Source organism: Schistocerca americana, chromosome 4 (genome assembly GCF_021461395.2).
Source record: "Schistocerca americana isolate TAMUIC-IGC-003095 chromosome 4, iqSchAmer2.1, whole genome shotgun sequence".
In the NCBI taxonomy this organism is placed as follows: Eukaryota; Metazoa; Arthropoda; class Insecta; order Orthoptera; family Acrididae; genus Schistocerca; species Schistocerca americana.
The window spans coordinates 556,369,638-556,397,298 of NC_060122.1; the positions used below are offsets into that span (position 1 = coordinate 556,369,638).

General features: G+C 41.3%; 1 protein-coding gene across 1 annotated transcript in view; it reads left to right on the top strand.

Annotated features, from left to right (window-relative positions):
• The window catches only part of LOC124613611 (atrial natriuretic peptide receptor 1-like), a 917,955-nt gene that overhangs the window by 871,563 nt on the left and 18,731 nt on the right, over nucleotides 1-27,661 (top strand). The window lies entirely within an intron of this gene.

The following is a 27,661-nucleotide window of genomic DNA, read 5'->3' on the forward strand; positions in this document are numbered from 1 at the left end:
GACCAAGTAATGTGACACTAGAGAAGCATATTTGAGTTTTATCATGATTAATTTTGACACTGTTGTCCATGAGGACTTGTAACACAATTGATAAGTGTTTCTCATGTTTGTCATTGGAAGAGGAAAAGATAAGTATGCCATCCAGATATGCATAGGAGAATGGCAGTGGGAAAAATGGAAAATCAATAAAGTGCTGCCAGGTTTTGGTGGCATTTGTCAGTCCATAAGGCATGGAACAATATTCAAATAGGCCGAATGGTGTAATGATTTTTGGGATATCATTAGAAACCTGATGGTAGGCCTTGAAGCAGTCTATGACCCTAAACACATTTGCACTGTGTAGCTGTTGTGTGAAGTCTTGGATGTGTGGAACGGGATGACTGTCAGTTACTGTGAGCATGTTCAGTTTGCAGTAGTCCCCATACAACCTGTAGATACCATCTTTCTTAGTGATCAGGTGGATATGTGAAGACCAGTAACTAGAAGAGGGGTGAACTATAGCCATGTCTAACAATTCCTGCACAGCAGCCTTAGCATGGTGTCGTTTATTAGCTGTGAGACACCTTGCCATATAACAGACAGGAGGAGCTCCATGTTCATTAACCTATGAAAGGTACTGTTTGAAATAGCCATGATGTGTGAAGAGGGCATGGGAGCATCACACACTACACTGACAGATGAGGAGTCACTGACCTGTTAAGCCTGTGGCTCGGTAGTGTGTGTTTCATCAGCTGAAGTTAAAGCAGGTGTATCAAGGCGAGAACAGCATCAGCTGCCCTATGTGCACATGTCAGGTTGTCAGGAAAGTCCACTAGCAGTTGACGAAGAGTGTTGTTGCTGCCATAAAGGGCGTCATTGACATAATGTTGGAGTAAGAGCTCAATGAGGGAGGTAGTGAGTTGAGCTGTCAAAAGTACACATTCAGATGAGGAATGGATAAATGTGTCATATCAACACATAGGGGCTGTAGCCAGTGGAGCCAAGGAACCTGGTATGTGTGTGTCAGAAGTATGATGCAACAGCACAGTTGGATGGATGTCCAGTGAGAGGCTTAAGTTCTTACAGAAGTCAGTTCCAAGGAAAGACTGTTGCATCTGCTCTATGGAAGGTCCATGGGAACTGCAGATCAGAAGTGAGCTGAAGCAGTAGCATGGCAAGGGTAGGATGCTCAACAGAGCAAAATCTGGTAGAATAATGCTTGCATCCACACTATTGTCAATCAGGAAGCACATGTTGGTTAACCTCTTGAGTCCGTAGAGGTGTTTGGATATGAGATGATCGTTGTATGATTGATTTTGGAGGTGGCACCCTGGAGAAGAAGTGTGCGATATGGCACCCACTGTGGTCCACATGGCAGGTGGAACCTACACAATTGGTTGGTGGGGAGAGAAGCAGGACATGAAGTTCTGACATCCACTGCCGTGCTGTGCTGGGAGCCATCAAGAGGAGAAGGGGAGGATTGGGGGAGCAGGGAATGCACCAAGTGCAGTTGATCCGATGCTAGGAGATTGCTTTGTCTCATGATGCATGAGATCTCATTTGACCTACTCCAGGTAGGCTGAAGGAGGGGCACCTGTATCCATAGCAGGACTGCCAATGTGGGTAACAGAATCCATTCTTGCAGAAGTGGTGAGCTGGTGGTGACACATGACTTGTTACATGCAATCCACATGTCAAAGTATACATCCCAATGGTTTTGTAGACAAAGATATGAGCTGCTGCTGGATGTTGTATGGAACTTGATAATCCACATGGCTCATAAGGCAGCATCCGCCAGGGGCACGTAGATGACACCAGAGTTGAGAGGGTGTTCTGTCGCTGATTTGTTTCACATGGATCACATGATGAAGTGCTTCCTCCAGTGAATGAGAAAGGTTCTTGACAATGATCTGCCTCTTGTTGAGTTGTCTGGAGGGAGAACATGGTGTTGGGGTGATATCACTAACAAGTTCCAGGTCAGCGTGTAAGTGTCCAATGAGACTTACAAGTGTGCATTGTCACTGGTGCCACATGGGGGGGCGGGGTGGGGGGGCACTCACCTAGGCCAGCATTGGAGCACAAAACCACATACAGATGAGGACTGTATGCCTGATGTAGCGAGGGCAGCATGCAACAACTGTCCAGTGCCTGACATCTTAGCAGTAGTGGAGGATCACTTTGGGATGTCATACATTGCAGCAGACATGGTAGGCACAGATGGCACATGACCAGTGCAGCAGAAATGGCTATGGCCGTTATATCATGAAAGAATCTGGAATACTCAAACTGAGCAGACAGGGTCGCACTGCCTCAAGATCAAAAAATGACACAGGTTGGGAGGGATAGATGCTCACTTACTTCACAGTCTGACATGGGTACACAAGGACAGGATCCTGTTTTATCACCACTTGCTCAAGCTGAGCATTCATTGTGCTGCAGCCCAAAGTGTGCAAAATGGCTGCTGTTGACAGCTGGCAGCAGCAGAACCCAGCCTAGGGATGTGAAGGCAGCATATGTGGCTGTGAGTGCATACTTGAAGCTGTGTTTTACATACTTGAGGCAACACTCTGCACTGCACTCAAATATAGAGGCTGGCACACAACATCCGAAATGTAATACGATGAGGCAGAACTGGTCATGGGCAACATTGTTCATAACAAATGGTGATGATCACTGTGGAAAGTCGATGTGGTGCAGGAGTGCACAATAATAATGGGATCATCACTATGGATACTCCATTACTGTGCTTTAGTTGGAAGTACTAGAGATACACTATTAAATAATAAACACTTTATTAATGTAGTCTTTTTGCACAAAAATCGCATCATGTACCAAAAATGACACACAACATGGCTGAACAGGGACAAACTGAAAATAAGTCAAAGAAGTTAGTCCTCATAGAGGTGATGGTGAACTACTCAAACTGAGTTGACTGCCATCATATCACACATTTCACACAGCTATCATTCATCTCTAATTCATCTCTCATACTTCACATACACTGGGAAAAGATCAACACAGTATGAAGTTCAAAAGATGTATATATTCTGAAATTAACTAAACATTTTTTGGGGAGCACTCCCTACCATACTAGTTTACACAGACCTTAATGTACAGTACATCCATCTAGTCTGAGAGCTGGTGACTCACCATTTTAACGTTGGTATTCCCTGAAGGGGAGGCAGTGGTGAATACCAGATTAAGTAACTGGGCAGTTTTCAGTGTGTACTATAATGACAGTGAAGAGTGCTAATGTACACTGGGCAGTTTTCAGTGTGTACTATAATGACAGTGAAGAGTGTTAATGTACAAACAGCCAGAAAGTACACAAGTAAATTAATAACTCTTAAACAAAACTTGCACTATTTTGAATTTACTGTGCTCTATTCCAAAAGCACAGAACATCATATCAAGACATAGCCATCCTCAATAGAGTCTTACACACATACAGCCATTGTTAAGAAATGTTTAAAGAAACAGAGAATACTGCATAACAGATGTAAAAGAAAACACAGGGCTGTATATAGAGAGATACTGAATGAAAGGCATTTGGCTGTGAAAACGACAGTGTGTGAACTCTTCAGTTATTATCATAGCTAAATATTATCATATGTTCTCTCAGAAATCCCAATTAAATTCTCATCATATGTAAATGCTGTTAGTATCACCAAAGTTAGTGTTCACAAACTCATGGATGAGACAGGAACTGAAATTGATGGCAGCAAACCAAAATCAGAAATGCTTAATTCCTTTTTTCAAATATTCCTTTACAAAAGAAAATTCAGGAGTTACCCCAGTGTAATTCACTTATCATTGCAAAGATGAGCGAAATAATGTTATTGTCAGTGGCACTGAAAAAGAGCTGAAATCATTAAGATTAGATTAGATTAGATTAGATTAATACTAGTTCCATGGATCAAGAATACGATATTTCGTAATGATGTGGAACGAGTCAAACTTTCCAATACATGACATAATTAATTTAATTTAACAACATACTTAACTTAATATAACAACTTTTTTATTTTTGTGTTTTTTTTTTATTTTTTTAAATATTTTTTGTGTTTTTTCCTTTTTTTCTTAATTTATATCTAAAAATTCCTCTATGGAGTAGAAGGAGTGGTCATTCAGAAATTCTTTTAATTTCTTCTTAAATACTTGTTGGTTATCTGTCAGACTTTTGACACTATTTGGTAAGTGACCAAAGACTTTAGTAGCAGTATAATTCACCCCTTTCTGCGCCAAAGTTAGATTTAATCTTGAATAGTGAAGATCATTCTTTCTCCTAGTATTGTAGTTATGCACACTGCTATTACTTTTGAATTGGGTTTGGTTGTTAATAACAAATTTCATAAGAGAGTATATATACTGAGAAGCTACTGTGAATATCCCTAGATCCTTAAGTAAATGTCTGCAGGATGATCTTGGGTGGACTCCAGCTATTATTCTGATTACACGCTTTTGTGCAATAAATACTTTATTCCTCAGTGATGAATTACCCCAAAATATGATACCATATGAAAGCAATGAGTGAAAATAGGCGTAGTAAGCTAATTTACTAAGATGTTTATCACCAAAATTTGCAATGACCCTTATTGCATAAGTAGCTGAACTCAAATGTTTCAGCAGATCATCAATGTGTTTCTTCCAATTTAATCTCTCATCAATGGACACACCTAAAAATTTGGAATATTCTACCTTAGCTATATGCTTCTGATTAAGGTCTATATTTATTAATGGCGTCATACCATTCACTGTACGGAACTGTATGTACTGTGTCTTATCAAAATTCAGTGAGAGTCCGTTTACAAGGAACCACTTAGTAATTTTCTGAAAGACAGTATTGACAATTTCATCAGTTAATTCTTGTTTGTCAGGTGTGATTACTATACTTGTGTCATCAGCAAATAGAACTAACTTTGCCTCTTCATGAATATAGAATGGCAAGTCATTAATATATATTAAAAACAACAAAGGACCCAAGACTGACCCTTGTGGAACCCCATTCTTGATAGTTCCCCAGTTTGAGGAATGTGCTGATCTTTGCATATTATGAGAACTACTTATTTCAACTTTCTGCACTCTTCCAGTTAGGTACGAATTAAACCATTTGTACACTGTCCCACTCATGCCACAATACTTGAGCTTGTCTAGCAGAATTTCATGATTTACACAATCAAAAGTCTTTGAGAGATCACAAAAAATCTCAATGGGTATGTTCGGTTATTCAGATCATTCAAAATTTGATTGGTGAAAGCATATATGGCATTTTCTGTTGAAAAACCTTTCTGGAAACCAAACTAACATTTTGTTAGTACTTCATTTTTACAGATATGTGAAGCTACTCTATAATACATTACTTTCTCAAATATTTTGGATAAAGCTGTTAGAAGGGAGATTGGACGGTAATTGTTGACATCAGATCTATCTCCCTTTTTATGCAAAGGTATAACAACAGCATATTTCAGTCTATCAGGGAAAATGCCCTGTTCCAGAGAGCTATTACACGGGTGGCTGAGAATCTTACTTATCTGTTGAGAACAAGCTTTTAGTATTTTGCTGGAAATGCCATCAATTCCATGTGAGTTTTTGCTTTTAAGCAAGTTTATTATTTTCCTAATTTCAGAGGAAGAAGTGGGTGAGATTTCAATTGTATCAAATTGCATAAGTATGGCCTCTTCCATTAACAGCCTAGCATCTTCTAATGAACACCTGGATCCTACTATATCCACAACATTTAGAAAATGATTGTTAAAAATATTTTCAACTTCTGAATTTTTGTTCGTAAAGTTTTCATTCAGTTTGATGGTAATACTGTCTTCCTGTGCTCTTGGTTGACCTGTTTCTCTTTTAATAATATTCCAAACTGTTTTAATTTTATTATCAGAGTTGCTGATTTCAGACATACACATACTTCTCGATTTTTTAATAACTTTTCATAATATAACACATTAGTTTCTATAATGTTTGATAGTTTGTGGGTCACTACTCTTTCTTACTGTCAGATACATTTCCCTTTTCCGGTTACAAGATATTTTTATACCCTTAGTAAGCCATGGTTTGTTACAACGTTTCTTACGAGTATATTTAACTATTTTCTTGGGGAAGCAGTTTTCAAATGCATTTACAAAAATGTCATGAAATAAATTATATTTTAAATTGGCATCAGGTTCATGGTACACCTCATCCCAATCTAACTGCTGTACGCTTTCCCTTAAATTTGCAATTGTTAAATCGTTGACTGAACGTACTACTTTGGAGGACTGTTTAGTATTGCTGAATGGAGCTATGTCATATATTGTAACTAGCAGTGCACCATGATCAGAAAGACCATTCTCAACAGGCTGAGCATTTATCAGGTTAAACTTATCTTGGTCTATAAAGAAGTTATCTATCAGTGAGCTGCTATCCTTTACCACCCGAGTAGGAAAATCAATAACGGGTGTCAAATTGAAAGAACCGAGTAATACTTCAAGGTCATTTTTCCTATTACCCTGTTTCAGAGAATCTACATTGAAGTCCCCACAAATAATAATTTGCTTCTCCCTGTCTGATAGATAGCACAAGAAGGAGTCCAAATTTTTCAGAAATAGATGAAAATTTCCTGATGGGGACCTATATACAGTTACAATTATAAATGTGCCTTTATTTAATTTAAGCTCACAGGCACATGATTCTATATGTTTCTCTACACAAAACTTTTTTGTTTCTATACTTTTGCAAAATGATAATTTTTGACATATATGGCAACTCCTCCTTTCTCCATATTTTCTCTCATTACATGTGCAGAGAGCTTATATCCACTTACAATTACCTTATCCATATCAGTAACAAAGGTCCAGGACTGATAGAACCTGCATTAGATTATATACTGAATTTGTGGCTGATGTAGTTCCTCTTTTGACCATAATGTACTGTAGATACCTCAAATAAAAACTCATGTCCAGTGATTGGTAGAAAGCAAAAGTCATGCCCATCTAGAAGCAGGGTGGTAGAAGTGATCCACAAAATCATTGTCCAATATCTTTGACATTCATTTGTTGTAAAATGTTAGAACAGTCTCCTAGTCCAGGAAAATTTAGAATCAACATATTGAAATATGGAGGTGGAAAGATTTTAGAATATTTGATTGTAAATTTTCACAAAACAGAATGGGAGGATACACATACAGTCAAACATGTCTTTTATTAGTAACACCTATAAAAAGAAGGACAAGAAATGTTATTCAGATTATGGGGGAATTAGTGTGGTATCTTCAGTAGCAAAGCTTTACTGTAGCTTCCTCAAGGAAAAGACTGAACGGCATATAACAAATTTTTCTGAGGAACACAATAGCTTTAAGGCTGTTAGATCACATACAGATAATAACCATTGTTATGGTTAGCAGTAGAAAACCAGAGAGCTAGCAACAGAGAAATGCATGATTCTTGGAAAAATCATACAACAGCATCCCAAGATCCAAGATCAAACTTGCCATGAAGAGACCAACAGTACATGATAAATGGATTGATATACTTATGATATACTGTTCCCATCACTTTCTAACATATACATAACCAAGCACTGGAAGTGTAGTACAAAAGATGTTCAGGGATGTGTATATTAGTTGGACACAACAGAATGCATTCATTACTTTTTTCAGATGAAATAATTTTCACAAAATGACAGTCTTCTAGAAAGTATTGTTAACCCTTTAACCACAGTAAACTCTTACACAATTTCCTCATCTTCACAGCATTACAGAAATGTCAAGGTGCTTTGCACTTCTGAATATTTCATGCAGAGCTTCTCCAGTTGAAAAACTATGTACTTCACCATACTTGTAGAGAAAAGTATTAACAGCATCTAGTTTTTAGCCTTGAACATCTTTGTGTAACATGTTCTTGGTGTCCTTTCCATGTCAAATTAGAGTAAAACATTGAACTTTCAATTATGATCTACATCATACTTGTCAGAAGTGATAGTGTGTCATGACTACTGATGAGATGACCTTTTATAGCCAGTAGTCAGCCTCTTATTGATCTGCTTACATCATTATTATACTATGCTGTCAGAGATATTGTCAAGCTCTGTGATGAAGAAATGCTGGTGGTTGCACTGCTCCCACTGGAATGTAAACAACTTTGCAAATTACTCTGTCTACTCTTAACATCAAGCACTCGCTTCCATGCACCACTGTTATAGATGGTACCCTAGATAAAGTTATTAATGTTATTAATGTATATTCTTATCTCTTTGGTGTCTTTGAGTCCTGTAAAAAGCAATGTTATGAACAGGAGAGATTGTTACTCACCATAAATACAACAAATTATGTTGCAGGTAGATGCAACAAAAAGACTGTTACACACTGACTTTTTAGCCGAATGCTTCTTCAGAAAAGAGCATGAAGTGATGAGGTGTGCCTGCTCATGTGAATGTGTATATGTTTTCTTTTCTGAAGGAGGGATTGGCTGAAAGCTGAATGTGTAACAGTCTTTTCATTGTGTGTCTACAACTCCATGTGTCATCTTTAGGGTGAGTAACAATCAATCCTTTCCATAATATTGTTGATGTTCCAACTGGGACTTAGCATTGTTAGAGTTCCCATAAGTATATGTGTAAGACAAAACTTGGTTTCATTGAACATTATTTTATATTTGTTTCATTTCGCTATTATTTCTGCCAATCTTAGGAGAGATATCACTTATGCTGAGCATTTATTAGTCATTTCAGCAATTACAGGGAGTGAGCACATATTGAACAATTTACAGTGAAACATGCACTTAAAAAGGTTTCAAGCTTCTCACATATCCAGAAACCTACCATGTCAAATACTTTCTAGAAATCTAGGAATATGGGATCTGGCTGTTGTCATTCATCCATGGTTTGCAGGATATCATGGGGGGAGGGGAGGGGGGGGGGGCAGGTCAAACTAAGCTTCACACAAGTGATGGTTTCTAAACCTGTGCTGATTTGTGGTCAGAAGCTTTTCTGAATCAAGGAAATTTAGTATATTGGAACTCAGATTGTATTCAAGAGTTCTGCAGCAAACTGATATTATGGATATTGGTCTGCAATTGTGCAGGTCTGTTCTTTTACCTTTCACATATGCAGCAACCACCTGCACTTTTTCCATTCACTTGGGACTTTGTGCTGGGTGAGAGATTCATGATATATGCAAGTCGTGTAAGGGTCAATGCTGCAAAGTACTATCTGTAAAACACTATTGGGATTCCATCTGGACCTGGCGACTTATTTGTTTTCAACTCTTTCAGTTGCTTCTGTTACAGATGTCTATTTCTATGTTCTCCATGCAGGGGTCGGTGTGACAGTCAAATGGCATTCGTTATGTTTGTACAATCCTCCTGTGTGAATGATTTCTTAAACATGAAATTTTAACTCCAGTTTTCCTTTTATTGTCTTCTACTGCCACCCCAGACTGGTTGATGAGTGACTGGAAAGAAGCCTGTGACCTGCTTAGGATCAAAATTTTCTCAGGCTCTGAGCAAGATCAGTTGTTGCACACTTTGCACATTAATCTTCTTATAGAGACATGAATTTCTACTAACTCTTGCCTGTTAACATTTGTATGTTCTTTTTTTAACCAAACCTATGTTTCCTTGCCATTTTCTGAATTTGATGATTAAACCACATAGGGTCATTACCCTCCTTATATCCTACTTATCTGACACATTCATCGCCAGAGCATGATTTACAATCAGTTTAAACTTTGTCCATAACACTTCTACAGCTATCATATTAGAGCTAAATGATGTCTGTTCATTGTCTAACTGAGATGCTAACAACTTTTCATCTGCTTTTTCTATCACAAATACTCTTGTAGCCTTCTTGATGCCTTAATTAACTTTAGTAGTATATGTATACGAAAAAGAGCCTGTAACCATAGGTTCTGTATTTTTGTTACCTAAGATATCTGGAAAATTATCACTAAAATGATGTAAACATGATATAAAACACATGTAACGTGAGTTAAAATGAACTTCAGTAACGAAAAACTTTATAGGAAGTTTGAATGGAAATTACAAAAAAGATTTTTTTTATTATTTTTGTAATTTCAGTTTCAACTTCCTCTAAAGTTTAAGTTTTTCATTACTCTACTTCATTTCATCACTCATTTAACATATGTTTTTTATATCACATTTCCTTTAAGAACAATTAATTTGCTCTCCCTGGCTTATTGTGGCACTGTCCATGTGGGTGGGAGAATTTTTGTGCTCCAGTGAAGCTGAGAGCTATACTTGTGGTAGCATAGCTACCGTGCATGCTCCAATGAAGCTGAGAGCTATATTTGTGGTAGCTTTTCAATGGAAAATGCTATATATACTTTCACTAATGAAATATTAAATGCTCTGAGTAACCGGAAGTCACCCGTCGGGATTTTTTGTGATCTATCAAAGGCTTTTGATTGTGTAGATCATGGAATACTTCTAGATAAGCTCAAGTACTGTGGTATGAATGGGGCAAGGGTCCAATGGTTTAAATCATACATAACTGGAAGAGTGCAGAAAGTTGAAATAAACAGTTCACATAATATGCAAAAAACTGGTGATTTCTCAAACTGGGGAACAATCAAGAATGGGGTGCCGCAAGGCTCGGTCTTGGGTCCTCTGCTCTTCTTAATATATATTAATGACTTGCCATTCTATATTCACGAAGATGCAAACCTGGTACTTTTTGCCAATGATACAAGTATAGCTATCACACCCAACAGACGAGAATTAACTGGTGAAATTGTAAATGATTTTTTACAGAAAATCATTAAGTGGTTCTCTGCAAATGGGCTCTCATTAAACTTTGACAAAACACAGTATATACTGTTCCACACAGTAAAAGGAATGACACCATTAATAAATATAGACTTTGATCAGAAATCTGTAGTTAAGGTAGCATATTCAAAATTTCTAGATGTATGCATTGATGAAGGGTTGAACAGGAAAAAACACACTGAGAATCTGCTGAAACGTTGGAGTTCAGCTATTTATGCTATTAGGGTCAGGGTCACTGCAAATTGAGGCAATACACATCTGAGTAAATTAGCTTACCATGCCTACTTTCATTATCTGCTTTCGTATGGCATCATATTCTGGGGTAACTCACCATTGAGTAAAAGATTGTTCATTGCACAAAAGCGTGTAACCAGAATAATTGCTGGAGCTCATCCAAGATCATCCTGCAGACACTTATTTCTTATGAAATTTGTTATTAACAATCCGAACAAAGTCAAAAGTAATAGCAGTGTACATGGCTACAACACTAGGAGAAAGGATGATCTTCACTACTCAAGGTTAAATCTAACTTTGGCTCAGAAGGGGGTAAATCATGCTGCCACGAAAGTCCTTGGTCACTTACCTAAAATGGTTCAAATGGCTCTGAGCACTATGGGACTCAACTGCTGAGGTCATTAGTCCCCTAGAACTTAGAACTAGTTAAACCTAACTAACCTAAGGACATCACAAACATCCATGCCCGAGGCAGGATTCGAACCTGCGACCGTAGCGGTCTTGCGGTTCCAGACTGCAGCGCCTTTAACCGCATGGCCACTTCGGCCAGCTCACTTACCTAATAGCATCAAAAGTCTGACAGACAGCCATATAACATTTAAAAGGAAATTAAAAGAATTTCTTAATGGCAACTCCTTCTACTCATTAGATGAATTTTTGGATATAGTAAGTGGGTAATTTCCCCAGCCTCCACAAAAAAAAGAAAGAAAGAGACTTAAAAATATTAAGTGTCATGTAATATTTTGTGCAATGTAATATCTTGTATAGACACCTTTTATTAACCTGACATGTTCCACATCATTACGAAGTGTCGTATTCATGATCTAAGGAACAAGTACTAATCTAATCTAATCTAGGTAAAACACAGCCAACAGGTCTCAACAGAGGATCCAGACAAAATGTGCCTCGTGACAACAAATCTTCTGCATTCTCCATTTCTACCTAGCCTTCCTTTTTACCTATCCCACAGTATACAGCAAGGAGGAGGGGGCTCTTGAGGTGAGGTGTAGTCTGCTCTCCTAGGGGAGAAAACACTAATTACAAATCCTGCTACCTCATGAGCCATGATATGGTATCCCCGCTATTGAGCTTACCCTGCACAGCACATGTAATGCAGTTGGAAATATTTCTCTGCCACAAAAAACCTTAGAAATGAGCCACAGATCAGTTTGTTAACCAGTAAGACAAGACTGGCTAAACAAACAGGTATACAATGTGGGACATAGAACATTCCCAGGAGTTACCAAGGGAGCAATATCAGAAATAGAGAGGCATAGACTTGATGTGACTGCATTACAAGACCTGAAGTGGAAAGATGAGGGCATACTTAGAGAGAGTACATCAAAAATATTCTATTAAGGATGTGGAGAAAATGACAAACATGAGTATGGAACAGGCTTTGCATTAGATGAGTGTCTGGTAACACAAATCAAGAGTTTTGTGGCAATTAATAAACAATGCCTCACTATTAAACACAAATCTGGGGACATAACATTTGTACTTGTAAATGCACCTACCCCAACATAAGTGAGTGAAGAAGAGGAAAAAGATAAGTTTTATGAGGAATAGGAAAACACATGCAAGGAGTGTGTGTATCAGAAATATAAAAAATGTTCTTGGATATTTTAATGCTAAAGTGCAACAGGAAAGCATGTATAGAATGAACATTGGGAGCAAGAGCTTACATGAGAAATTGGATGACAGTGGCTTAGGGCTGATCAATTTTGTGTCTGCCCAAGATCTAATAATCAGCTCTGCAATAATAACATTCACAAATCACCAGTTGGGAAAACTGTGAACCAAGTTAACCAACTGTTGTAAACATGAAGCAAAAGGAGAGAGTAGAAGGTGCAAGGTCATACAGAGGAGCAGATGAGGATACAAATTATTCTGTACTTGTTGAGAAGCTCAAACTACAAATGCAATTCAGCAGGAAACAAATGGGCAACAGCAACATAATACTTGATGTAGATAAACTGTATCAGACTGATACAGCTTGAAGATACTATGTGGCTGTAAAGAATAAGTTATGCGACGTGGACCATAAACTTAAAAACTTTGAAAACAATCATGAAGGATACATGGAAGTGAAATGAGAGAACTGAGAGCAGAAAAGATTAAATATCTGACATCTGTGCTTAGAGAAATTCAGGAGACAGGTCAAAAAACAACAGTACGCAAATGTTCCAAAATGACAATCAAGTGATAAGTTGAAGAAGAGGCAAGTCTCTAGTCATTAATGATAGAAATGGGAAGTTAATAGTTGACAAAGAAATTATCCTAGAATGGCAGGAGGAATATTTTGCAAGTATGTTAAATGCATAAGACCCAGAAGAGATGTATCAGCAAACAGATCAAGAAAAGAAAAAGTAACACTTTGTGAATGGTGGAATGGGTTCTTTACTTGGCTCTGTGGGTGAGGTGAGAGTGAAACATTGGTGGTTCCACTATCAGTCACTTATTGACACATAAGATCCTTTAAACAAACAGAGCAACACATTGTGTTTTAACTCACTGGCAGCCATTTGGCAAGAGTCGTAGGGTGCAGATCCCAGAGACTGCTGAAACGCTGACAGCTTGTGTTGCAGCAGAACGCCAGGCTTCATATTCTTCCACTCAGTACCATACCCATGACCCTCTGTGGTGTCAGCATGGTCTTCTACTTGAGAATTCACTCATTGCATTACTATCATGCAGCTACGGCGTGGCATGAAGTGCTCTGTCCTGGAATCGAACCAGCGACCCTCAGGCTCAGCATCTTCTGGTGGAGTTCATCAACCTCTAGGTTCACAGGTGACCCTTTTGGTCAGGCCACAGTCCCTTTGTCCTCACCAGTCACTGGGCTAAGTACCATGCAAATTTCTTTCTGTTAACATCTGGGATGGCATCTTTTGCGTTGACCTATTGGCACAGTACTGACATCTTCTTCTGTTGAGCAGCTTAGCAGTGAAGTTGTTGCAGCAAAGTATGACATCTGCTGACTGACGATCAGTCCGTCTGTCTGGGCAAGGTTTCTTCATCTTTTCTTTCTCCCCTCAAAGGACCCCCTCATGCCTGTTTGTTGTAGGTATTTATTCAGTGTTTTTGCCAATGTCACAAAATTTCTAGGGCAGTGATTGACTCATTGGTCATTGCTCTATGCTTCTCATGTTGGGCAGAAATGTGACCAATGTCAACATATGTGGTGACTTTCCCTGTTTTACCTTTACGCTGGCATGGTTGGATGTTGCCCTATCATCATCCTCCACATTGCCAGATATGCCACACACATGAGTCAGTATGTTGACAGTTCCTGGACCATTGACCACTGTTGTACAAATTGCACTGGTAGGTGTTCTCCTTGGAAGCATTGTCTATCTGCTTATATGTCAATCTGTCAAAGTGCTGACTGCTACTGCGCAAACTCTACTTGTCATCGGCCTCCTCGTTCGACAGCTGCCACTACTGAATATTGTTGCTTAACATGTCAAAGTCTCTAAAATGTTCACTTAATCTATAATAAGTCTTTATGTGTTTTTCTGATGGGTCTTTGAACAACAATAAATAACACACAGTTATTATAAACAATTATTATTTATAATTATTAAATACCCTACATATGAAATAGTTGACGTTGCTGAAGAGGGTGTGAGAAAGGCAATAAATAATCTGAAGAACATGAAGGCACCAGGAGAATATCAAATAACATCAGAGATGATAAAGGAAAGAGGTGAAGACCTTGTTAAGGAGTTGACCAGACTAGTCAAACAGATATGGAAGGAGTATCAACAATGTAGGAAAAGATAGACTGCTACTTACTGTAAAGAAGACATGTCAAGTTGCAAACAGGCACAATTAAAAGACACCCCCACATACAGCTTTCAGTCACAGTCTTCATCGGCAAAGAGAGAGAGAGAGAGAGAGAGAGAGAGAGAGAGAGAGAGACACACACACACACACACACACACACACACACACACACACACACACACAAAAAGCACCCTCATGCACACACAACTGCCAACTCCAGCACCCTGGGCCAGAATGCAACATCATATGGCACATGGAATGCAAGCGGCATTCTGGAGGGGTCGGGGAAGGGGAAGGGATAGTATTGTATGCATGGGGAGAGAGATGAATGCTCTCTAGTGGAGTGTGCAGAGGCTAGACTGCCAACATGTGTAGCATCAAGAGGTTGTGGGGCAGGGAGGTAAGGAAAAAATGAACAAAAATTAGAGGAGTGGGGAAAGACAGGTGGATGCATTGGCAGAGGGCTGCAAATAAACAGAGTGGGAGATGAGAATGGTGAGTAGATGATAGGATGGAAGGGATGGAAACTGTTGGGTGGAGGGTGTGTGAACAGTTTGTTACCACAGGTCAACATACTGGGTTATGTTACTCAAAAAAACGCTACCTACAGTAACATACTGTCCTCACATCCTCCATCCAACAGTTTCCATCCCTTCCATCCTATCATCTCCTCCACATTCTCATTTCCCACTCTGTTTATTTGCACCCTTCTGCCAACGCATCTGCCTGTCTTTCCCTGCTCCTCTCTTTTTTGTTCCTTTTTTCTCCAACTCCCTGCCTCACAACCTCCTGAAACTGCACCTGTTGGCAGTCTAGTCCCTGCACACTCCACCAGACAGTGACGTTGCATTCTGGGCCGAGGCGCTGGCAGTCATAAGTGTGTTTACTGATGAAGGCTGTGGCTGAAAACCATATGTGACTGTCTTTTAACCATGCCTGTTTGCAATTGTACGTGTCTTCTTTGTGGTAAATTTTGACATTTCTACCCAGAGTTTCCATTGTTTTATATGGAAGAAGGATGAGACAGCAACATAATGGAAGCTATTTGTCACTGTACCAATCCACAATAAGAAAAGCAAAAGATACTGTAATGACTATAGTGGGATCACAGTGCTGAATACAAGCTACAAGGTCTTATACTTGATAATGCTAGAAAAACTCAAGCCAACTGCCAAGGAAGCAGTACAGAATTGCCAAGCAGATTTCACGTCAAGAAAATCTACAACTGACCATACATCAACCAAGTATTGACCACATTCATATGTTCTTCAGAGGGATGTGGTATTATCCATAAAGTGACCATACACAATATTCTTTGGGAATTTTGAGCACCTGAGAAAATAATCATTTTGGTAAAAGGCATGCATAACAGAGATGAAAGCTAAAATAAGGTATCAAGAAAGAGTTGCAAAGTAAGTAGAGGTACCAACTGGGGTACGACAAGGTGATGCATTGTCATACAAATTACTTAATCTTGTCTTTGTAAGTGTTATACGTGAGATGAAATGAGTAGTTTCCTACTCATCATCAATCTCAATGGAAATCTGCAAAAACTAGCATATGTGGTTGACATGAGAGCTATATTAGAATAAAGAGAATAAATGATATAAACAGTGGAAGACCTGAGTAGTAATGCAGGGAAGGTGGGCTTGAGAATAAATCCAGAAAAGAGAACTAAGTAGAAGGATGAATGATGTGCCAGGGAATTTACAGGTGAGAGAGATGAAGGTGAAAAGAATCACAAACTTTAAGTACTTGGAATCATACAACAACCAGAGCTATCCATCTAGAAATAAATCAACGAATTATTGTCAATGCTTCCAGATCACATTATAGCCTAAAAGCAGACATAAAATCAAAGATAATGTAAACAAGAGTTAAAAAGAAGTCTTATATTACAAAAATTGTCCCAGTGCTGTTATGTGGCATTGAAACACAGTACCATCAAGAGCATTAGAGAAAAACTATTTGTGTGCAAGAAAATCATCATGAGGAAGAGTTTTGGGCCAATGAAGGAAGAAGCAGGATTGAGGAGCCTGAAAAATGAAGAAATATATGCTATGATGGAACAGCATATTATTATACAAAATGGAAAGGTTTAGCAATTACAATGATCTGGACACATTTGAAAGGATGATAGATGATGCTGTTCCAAAAGTAGTGTCAATGAAATGGCCAGAGGGTAAGTATCCCCAGGGAAGACTATGAACAAGATGGGAGGATGGCCTATGGGAAGACCTGTAAGAACTATGGTTTACTGGGGGGCTAGATGGAAGTTGCACAGGACAGGACCTGCTGGGGACATTTTGTAAGGACAGCATGTGATCTGCAAGATATTTTTGTTTCAGTACCCATACCTGATATATGTTAGGAACATAAGTGACATGACAATGATAACAAGGAGATGAACCATCAATTTATTCTCCATTTGTATGAATGCATTCTCGAGCAACATTGTTGCTGTTTTTGAGAGGCAACTGAAGTGTTTTTTCTTTTCAAACATTAACTACATTAATTATGTATTGTGTCACAAACTGACGATGTTGACTGGAATACACTCTTTAAAAAGCAGTTCAGACAAGAAGAGAATAGAAGCTTTTGAACTGTTGTGCTACCAGAATAATGCTGAAGATTAAATACAAATAATGAGGAGGTATTGAATAGAATTGGGGTGAAAAGAAATGTGTCACATAACTTGACTAAAAGAAGGGTTCAGTTGATAGAACACATACTCAGGCATCAAGGAATCATCAATTAGTATTGGAAGGAAGCGTGCGTGTGTGTGTGTGTGTGTGTGTGTGTGTGTGTGTGTGTGTGTGTGTGTGAGAGAGAGAGAGAGAGAGAGAGAGAGAGAGAGAGAGAGAGAGGGGCAGGGGAGGGCATAAAAATTACAGAGGGAGAGCAACAGATGAGTACAGTATTCATGATCAAATAGATTTGGGTTGCGGCAGTTGTTCACAGATGAAGAGGTTTGCACAAGACAAAGTAGTGTGAAGAGCTGCATCAAATCAGTCTTCAGACTGAAGACCATAATAATAATAAACAGTAACAACAGCAATAACAAAAAACTGATGTTTAACACAAACATGAAAAAGGAAATCAAGTAAGATCTTAAAAAAGACATTATCCTTGAAAAATGACAAAAAATGCAATATTAAATTTTCATTTCTATAGGAGGAATATTCAGGATTTTAGTACCTGTGAATAATGCGTAGTCGATAAGGAAAGAAAGATTACATGTCAACAAATTCTGAGCATTGTTAATAAGCTACAATAAAATGAAATGAAGCTGCCAATCAACTGCATGATGAAAATACACTGAAGTACCAAAGAAGCTAGTACAGGCATGCGTATTCAAATACAGAGATATGTAAACAGGCAGAATACAGTGCTGCAGTCAGCAACGCCTATAAAAAACAAGTGTCTGGCACAGTTGTTAGATCAGTTACTGCAGCTACAATGGAATGTTATCAACATTTAAGTGAGTTTCAACATGGTGTTATAGTCGGTGCACGAGCGATGGGACACAGCATCTCCGAGGTGACGATGAAGTGGGGATTTTCCCATATGACCATTTCACAAGTGTACTGTGAATAACAGAAATCTGGTAAAACATCAAATCTCTGATATGGTTGCAGTGAGAAAAAGATCCTGCAAGAATGGGACCTACAATGACTAAAGAGAATCATTCAACATGACAGAAGCGCAACCCTTCTGCAAATTGCTGCACTTTTCAATCCCGGGCCATCAGTAAGTGTCAGTATGTGATCCATTCAATGAAACATCATCAACATGGGCTTTTGGAACTGAAGGCCCACTCATGTACCCTTGATGACTGCATGACACAAAGCTTTATGCTTTGTCTGGGCCCATCAGTGCTGACATTGGATTGTTGATGACTGGAAACATGTTGCCTGCTTGGATGAGCCTCATTTCAAATTCTATTAATTGGATGGACATGTATGTGTATGGAGACAACCTCATGAATCCATGAACCCAGCACATCAGCAGGGAACTGTTCAAGCTGATGGAGGCTCTGTAATGGTGTGGGGTGAGTGCAGTTGGAGTGATATGGGACACCTGATATGTCTAAACACAATTCTGACAGGTTTCATGTACATATGCATCCTGTCTGATCACCTGCGTCCATTCAAGTCTATTGCACATTCCAACTAACTTTGGCAATTCCAGAAGGACAATGCGACACCTCACACCTACAGAGTGGCTCCAGAAACACTCTTCTCAGTTTAAAGACTTCCTCTGGGCACCAAACTCGACGGACATGAACATTATTAAGTATATCTGGGACGCCGTGCAACATGATGTTCAGAAGAGATCTCCAGCCCCTTGTGGTCTTATTTATTTATTTATTTATTTATTTATTTATTTATTTATTTATTGCAATACATATTCCATTGATCCAGTTCTGCATGTTAACACATGGATGTGGAACAAGTCAAAAACATTTAGTTCATTATTACATTAGTTTCCATAAGGACAATAAATAAAGATTAATAACACAAGCTGGAAACACAATCAGTGGGATAAAATCACACTCACAAGCAGAGTTCCAGATATAACATTCTGATTTTGTCCAAACAATTTTTTACATATCACCAATTAATCTGATTAAAACAGCAAAATATATTGAGGCAGGAATATACAATAGCATTTGGGAAATAAAATTAGCTACCTCTGCTATAGAATTCTTCTAAAGAATAGAAACTTTTTTCAAGCAAGAACTCCTTTAGCTTATTTTTAAACAGTAATTTTATCTCGTAGACACTTTATATTACTTGGAAGTGCACTGAAGATTTTTATGCTTGTGTATTTAACACCTTTCTGCACCGGGGCAGACTTTTTGGGTCAAAGTGAATGCCACATTTTCTCCTTGTATTATTGTGATGGTACATTTCATTTGTTTCATAATGAGAAGCATTGTGAAGCATGAATGTCATGATTGAAAAAATACATTGTGAAGTAGTGGTTAGGATCCCTATTTGTTTAAAAAGATTGTGACATGAGATTCTTGGAGGCACTCCACACAAAATTCGGACAACCATTTTCTGACTTGGCTGGTTCAAATGGCTCTGAGCACTATGGGAGTCAACTGCTGTGGTCATCAGTCACCTAGAACTTAGAACTACTTAAACCTAACTAACCTAAGGACATCACACACATCCATGCCCGAGGCAGGATTTGAACCTGCGACCGTAGCAGTCTTTCTGACTTGTAAAAACCTTTTTTGATAGTGGTGAACTGCCCCAGAAGATTATTCCATAACACATAAGTAAATGAAAGTAACCAAAGTAAGCAGATTTTGAGACACTGATGTCTCCAAGTTTGGCGATTATCCAAATGGCAAATGTTGCTGAGCTGAGCCTTTTCAGGGTTTGGTTAATGTTCTGTTCCCAGTTAAGCCTGCTATCTATATATATGCCCAAGAATTTCAAACAATCTGCTCTCTCTATTCACTGGCTCTCATACATAATGTTTATTTCCTGTGGACTTTTGTGACCAGAATGGAAATGAATATAATTAATTTTGCTGAGGTTTATTTATAGAGAATTTACTGTGAACCAGTTCAGAACATCCTCACGCAAATGGTTGGCATTTAATTCTAGATCAAAGGATATCTTACTGTCTATCACAATACTTGTGTCATCAGCAAACATTGTAAAATTGCTTGATTTGTTTCAGGACAATGGTAGGTCACTGATATCTATGAGGAATAGCAGGTACCAAGGACATAACCTTGTGGAACTCCATATTTTACTATTCCCCAGTTGGTGGACTCTATCCCTCCTATGTGACTACTGTTACCATCTAGCACTGTTTTCTGTTGTCTGCCCTGTAGGTAGGATTTGAGCCAGTTGCCCATTTGTCCTCGGAGTCCATAGTGGCATTCTTTCTCTATAAGTATTCTGTGACTAACATAGTCAAAGGCTTTAGACAGATTGCAAAATATGCCCACAGGCAATCTCTTTTTGTTGAGGCATTCCAAAACATTATTCATAAATGAAAATATTGCTTCAGTTGTGGAGATACCTTCTCTGATTCCAAACTGGTTTTTACTTATTACTGCATGTTTTTCTAGGTGACTGACTATTCTGGCATATATTAGCTTTTTGAGAACTTCAAAAAATGTAGTCAGCAGAGAGATAGGCCAATAGTTTGTAACATCTGAGGCATTGCTTCTTTTGTAGAGGGGCTTTACAATAGCATATTTCATCATTTCAGGGAAGATACCTTGTTTGAGAGAGGCATTGAATGTATGGGAATCAGGTCACTTAGCTGCTGTAATAACCTGAACACCACTTGTATGAAACTCGAATTTATTATAACTGCACAATTACACATATACACACATAAAGAAGCCTCACAAGCGTCACCAGTCGAAATGTAAACACACACTCTACAAAGGCGCGCGTCAAACTCACATCCTAAGAGTATGTCAGTGCACAGAGATACCACTCTGCTCTATTCTGGTGGTTGATGACCACCACAGAGCCCCCCCCCCCCCCCCCCCCGCCCCCCTTCCAGTGCGGGGCACGGTGAGAGGAGGTGATGTAGGTTGGTGTGGTGATCGGTCCATTGTGATGAAGTCTCGGTGCCACGCCGGTAGGCATAGTGGGCAGCCGAAACGGGAAACTGGGATCAAGTGGCCTGGCGATGTGGGGGCATGGTGTGCCGTGAGTGGCACACAAATGCAGAGGTGGGCAACTGAATCATCCGATGTGTGGGGGGGAACATGCAGGACGAACAGTGCCCCATCTCATAGCTGGAGAGACAGGTTCTCGACTGGAAAAGGTGACACGTCAACTTGGAAAATGGCGATGCTGGCGTCATTGGTCAGCGTCAGCTGGTCGATGGAAACTCTAAGGTGAGGGAAGGGAGGGGTGAAACCTTCACACGTGACCTTTCCTGCAGCCTCTGAGCTGGGAGGAGAAAACGAACCACTGGTGTCACACGCATCATCACACGCACCATGGGTACCAGAGGGGGGGGGGGGGGGGGGGGGGGGGGTTCAGCACGTTTGAGGTATTAGGGATGGAAGGTGGCACAAGAGTGTGGTCGGGGTGGAAGTTGTATTCTGAAGTTGCCTCGTCATTGAGGCACCAAGCTGGTTTAAGGCATGAGACAGACACTGTTTGTATTCTACCGATGCACAGAATGTCAAAGATCTGCAGCGAGCAGCTTATCACTTTGTGTGGGCCCGAGTAGGGCGGGTGTAGTGCGGGTCGTACCGTATCATCGCACAGCATCACGTAATCACAAACATGTAGGTCTTTGTGCACGAAGACACGAGAGACCATGTGTGCTTGTGGGGGCGGGGGGCATACATTTGCGGCGAATTGTCGGACACATTCTTTAAGCATCGGAAGTTCTGACTGCAGGGGAGGATCGGAATCCTCGGCATATTGTGCTGGGAGGACGAGGGGTTCTTCATACAACAATTCTACTAGGAAGGCTTGCAAATCGTCTTTGTAAGCCGAACGGACACCTAGTAGTACCCAGGGGAGGGCTTTGGACCAAGATCTGTTGTGGCACATCAGCACTGCTTTTAATGAGCAGTGCCAGTGTTCGACCAACCCATTGCTTTGCGGGTGGTAGGCACTTGTACGTAATTTGTTTGCACCACATAGAATGCATAATTTGCCAAAGAGCACAGCTTCAAATTGTCGTCCTTGGTCTGTCGTGACCAAAGATGGGCAACCGAACCACGCAATCCAGGAGGCGATGAAGGCCCATGCGACAGAGTCGGCAGTAAAGTCTGTTATTGGAATTGCCTCCATCCACCGACTAACACAGTCGATGATAGATAAAATGTATCAGAAACCCTCGGAAGGAGGGAGCAGTCCGACCAGGTCAAGATGGACGTGACGGAACCTGCCTTTCGTCACCTCAAACGAGCCCAACAGTGGGTATGTGTGACAGCTGACCTTAGTGCGTTGGCAAGGTATGCATGCCTGTGTCCAGTTTTTGCAGTCAGCTCTAATCCCAGTCCATATGAATCACTCTGTTATGAGGCGTGTGGTAGCCCAAATACTGGGATGTGCTAGGTCGTGGATAGCTGCAAATAACTTACGGCACAAGGCAGCCGGTGCTAGGGGGCGGGCAGTACCTGTGGAGACGTCACAGAGGACTGGTAAGGCCGAACCTGGAATTCGGCAGGGCTCAATTGAGAGTGAGGTGGACTCACTATTCAGTAACTGTTGAATGTCATCATCCGCTTGTTGCTGGGCAGCTAGGTCGTCGAAGTCCCAAGAAACGAGATCTTACCACCCGTGATATATAGTCAGCAACAACGTTGTCCACACCCTTGATATAACGGACGTCTGTTGTGAATTGACATATTAGGTCCATGTGTCTGAAACGGCAGGGGGGGGGGGGGGGGTAGGTCGGTTGTGGGATTACACACAGCGTCCACCAACGGTTTGTGGTTTGTATATATGGTCACTGACCTACCGTCAATGTCCTCTCAGAAATGCCAAACTGCCTCGTAAATAGCAAAGAGTTCTCGGTCGAAAGTGGACCACTTACGCTGGGAGGCTGACAACTTCTGCGAGAAGAAACATAGTGGTTGTGCGGAGCCTGCCACTTGCTGCAGGAGCCCAGCACCGATAGCAGCGTTGCTTGTGTCAGCTGTGATTGATATTGGGGCGTCAGACACCGGGTGCGCGAGCATGACAGCATTCGTTAGTGCCGTTTTTAGTGCGTCGAACGCGCGTCGCATGTTGTCGCCCCACTGGACCTTGCGGAGCCCTGAAGTATTCTTTCCGATGAGTGTGTCAGTCAATGGAGCCTGTAGGGATGCGGCATGTGGGATGTGCCGCCGGAAAAAATTTATCATCCCTAAAAAACGAAGTAGGTCGCGGTAAGTCTCAGGCAGGGAGAGGTTGCGTATAAAGGCGACTGTCTGACGTGGGGCGGGTCGCTTCCACGGAAACAGTATAGCCCAAAAATGTCACACTAGAGGACCGCAACTGAGATTTATCATCGTTGATTTGGACTCCATTCTCGGCAAGTATACTAAGAACTGTTGATAGGTGCTGTTCGTGTTCCTCGAGGGTAGTTGATGAAATGAGGATGTCGTCCAAATACGCGTAACACTATGGGAGTGAGAAAAGGATGGAGTCAATAAAACGTTGTCAAGTCTGTGCGGCGTTTTTGAGGTCGCACGGTATGTAACAGTATTTGTAAAGTCCGAAAGGGGAGATAATTGCTGTTTTATGGATGTTGTACTGGTACATTGCGATCTGATGTTACGCTTTTCGGCAATCAAGTACATCGAAAACGCATGCACCATGAAGTTGTTGAGTAAAATCTTATAGGTTTGGTATAGGGTAGTTGTCTAAAATCATTCTGGCATTCAACTGTCGGTAGTCGCCACACAAACGAAATGAACCGTCCTTCTTGGGCACTAGATGGATAGGTGAGGACCAATTGCTGTTGGATGGACAGACAATACCTGAATCTAACAGCCCCTGTACAGCAGTTTTTGCATGCTGTAATTTGGTGACATTAAGGCGTCGAGCCTTGTTGCGTACTGGTGTTCGGAGGTGTTCAAACGGTGACAGGTACCGTTAGTAATCGCGCGTATCATCTGCGGGATACCCTGGGGAACCACACTGCAGCTAGGTGAGGTAACACACACTACATTAGAGGTAGGAATGTCACAGACCTGCGGGAAAATGCATCATTGCGGAGGTATCTGCACCTCGGTGGAGTTCTCGTGGGTGTATCCCCGTGGTGCGGAAGTGTCCCCTGCTGCCTTCCATGCGCGTGACAGTTCAAGGCGTTGGGTTGTTAGGCATGACCGGGTGGTGGAGAGCTCTGTCGTGAGATGGGCGTGTTCAGCTGTCACAGTGGACAAGGTATCACAGTGTGTGGCAGGGGGCGGGGGGAAGGTGGCGAAAATCCCTGAGATCCTGTTGCCAGAAGCGTTATGCAGGAGGGCTGCTGCCTCGAGGTCTGGCGAGAGCCCAAAGTTATGCTGGAAATCCATACCACTAATGGGGCAGTCAACATCCACGACACAAAATGTCCAGGTGCAGTGTAAATCAGGCGAGAGACTTAGTTGGAGTTCGGCTGAACCGTGGATGCGAATTGCAGAATTGTTGGCTGCTTGCAGTGGCACGGCGGGCATCAATGTCAAAGATGGGGCGCTCAACTTAGGAATGATGCTAGCATCAGCGCCCATGTTCACGAGGAAATAGAGTTGCTCGTCCTGTCGTGGATGTACAGTCTGCCGGCATGGTGGGCAGCGGGGCTGGTCAGTCGATAATGTTTTTGGCACACTAAACTGCCGGTGTGAGCCGTGGCGCCTATTCTGACTCGCGCTTCCCGTTTGGGTAGTTGCAGGGTGCATGACAAGAACATGCAGCGTCACTGAACGTGATATGATACCAGCATAGTGGGTATGCTGGGGGTTGTGCCTGAGCTGGCGAGCCGGCAACGTCACGTGGCGTGTACTGTTGCACCCGCGTGGAGGTGGGCGGGGCAACTGGTCGAGGAACCGTAACAAGTATGGCCATCTGGCCACCAGGGGGCTCCATCGGCTGCTGCTGTGATCTGTGCGCCCAGCCTCTGCCAGCCGGCCGGTGAAACGTAGTAGACGTGACGGCAGTGTCACCAACATTCGGACTGTCGGAAAAACAGGAGACGCTACCTGGTGATGTTTGATGATGGAATATGCCTGGTCCATCAGTCATAGTTTTTCCTCCAGAGTGGCGTTTTGATAAGCCAACAGGTGTAGTTGGAGGTCTGGCGATAATTTCACAAGCCACAACGCCCAGAGTGCGAGGTCGTGGAGTTGCTCCTTGCCCACCTGCGCCCTTAAATGGCACCAAAGTTGTGAAGGCGTACAGTCCCCTATTGGCACGTCGTGAATTACGTAGTGGATGGGTTCTGCTGGAGGGCGCGATAAGCACTCGGTGATGTGAGCTCTTGTGATGGCACATTTGTGCTGGCTTGGTGGCAAGAGCAATAGGTCACTGACCAGGTCCGGTTCGTCGTGGAGGTGGATAATTAAACAAATGAAACGTACGTCGTCTCCCCACACTCCGTGAATGTCCAGAATATTGTCCACTAACACAAACCATGATATAGCGTTGTTCTTCTGTAGTTGTGGCAGCTTTGGAAACCGCCCTACAAGTGGCTGCTGTGGCACTGTGGGAAGATGGTGATGGGGGGGGGGGGGGGGGGGGGGGGGGGGGGGCAGCGGAGGCCCGGAAACTGGTATAGGGTCGAGTGTCTGTACTGTAGCACAATTAGGCCTCTGACCACATGACACACATGGCACAGGAGCAAACGCACTAGGCACGGGCGTCGTGGCTGCTGCAAACGTGGTCGCATGCTGTTGGTATGTCGGGAACGTAGCGGTATGTGCTTCAGGCGAAAGTACCTGGGCGTGTGTCAGGCTGGTATGTAACATATTCATACGCAATGTTGCTGAGCACTGTGGTGAGGGAAGTTCTTGTTTCACCTGCGGTATGAAGTCCGGAAACTGTCACGCGTTTGGATGCACTGCAACATGTGTGGGACATGGTGCGAGGACTGTACTAGTGGGGTTATGTTGTGCACACGGTTTTAACACTGTTGTCGGAGCCGTCGATGGCTAAATTACCGGCAATTCATCCATGAATGAAATTGTAGGCAGACTCATGGCGAGCTCCGGGTCACAAATCATGTGGTGGTTCATCGGTGCATAACAGTGGCAGGAGGAAAGATGAGAAACGCACATACTGTGGTCATACCGAAAAAGTCTGGGGTCACCACTATGGGAATCAGGTCGCTTAGCTGCCGTAATAACCTGAACACCACTCGTATGAAACTCATATTTATTCTAACTGCACAATTACACATATACACACATAAACAAGTCTCGCAAGTGTCACCAGTCGAAACGTAAACACACACTCTACAGAGGCAAGCACCAAATCCGCATGTCAGTGTGCAGAGATACCACTCTGCTCTATTCCAGTTGTCGATGACTGCCACAAGTGTATGAGCTAGGACTGCACTGAACTCATTGCAGCAGGCTTTTAGAAATTTGCTAGAGATGTCATCAGCACCAGCTGAATTTTTTGCTTTTAAAGAAATAATGGTTTTTCTTACTTCCTGTGCTGTTATAGGGGCTATAATTATCTGCTCTATAGAGTTTGGGAAATGACCTTTCAGTATTTTTAATGCTTCTTCTAAGGAGCCATTGTGTCCTGCTTTCTCAGCAACACTTAGAAAATGCTCATTGAAAATTTTTGCCACAGTAGTTTGATTTTGTACCTGTCTATCTTCATTATTGAGAATAATGTTTTGGGACCTACTGGGGCAATTTTCACCAGTCTCACTCTTTATCACTTCCCATATGGTTTTGATTTTATTACTAGATTTATTAATTTTGGAGCACAGATACAAACTTTTTGACTTCTGAATAATTTTGCTTAGTACTTTGCGGTATTTTTATAGTGATTTAGCTGGGTGTGGTTGTCTAATTTTTTGTGGCAATGTACAGTTCTCGTTTACTTTTGCATGAAATCTTAATACCAGTGGTTATCCAAGGCTTTTTGGTATGGTTTGTGGTTTGGATCTTCTATATCCTTTTTGGGAAGGTGCTTTCAAATCTCAGTGCCACTACATTACTGAAAAAATTGTACTTGGAATTGGCATTTACTAAATTATACATAGGTGCCCTGTCTGTGGCTTGGAGGTATGAATTAAAAATCTGGATAGTTTCTTCATTTTCATTAACTGCCCTAACTGTTTTCCAACTGGGACCACTATCATTCACATAAATACTTGTGATGTTTATAGCGAGTCTTTGTCCATCATGGTCAGAAAGACCATTCATGAGTTGCATGGTAGTCGTATCACCTATTTTGGTCTGGTCTATA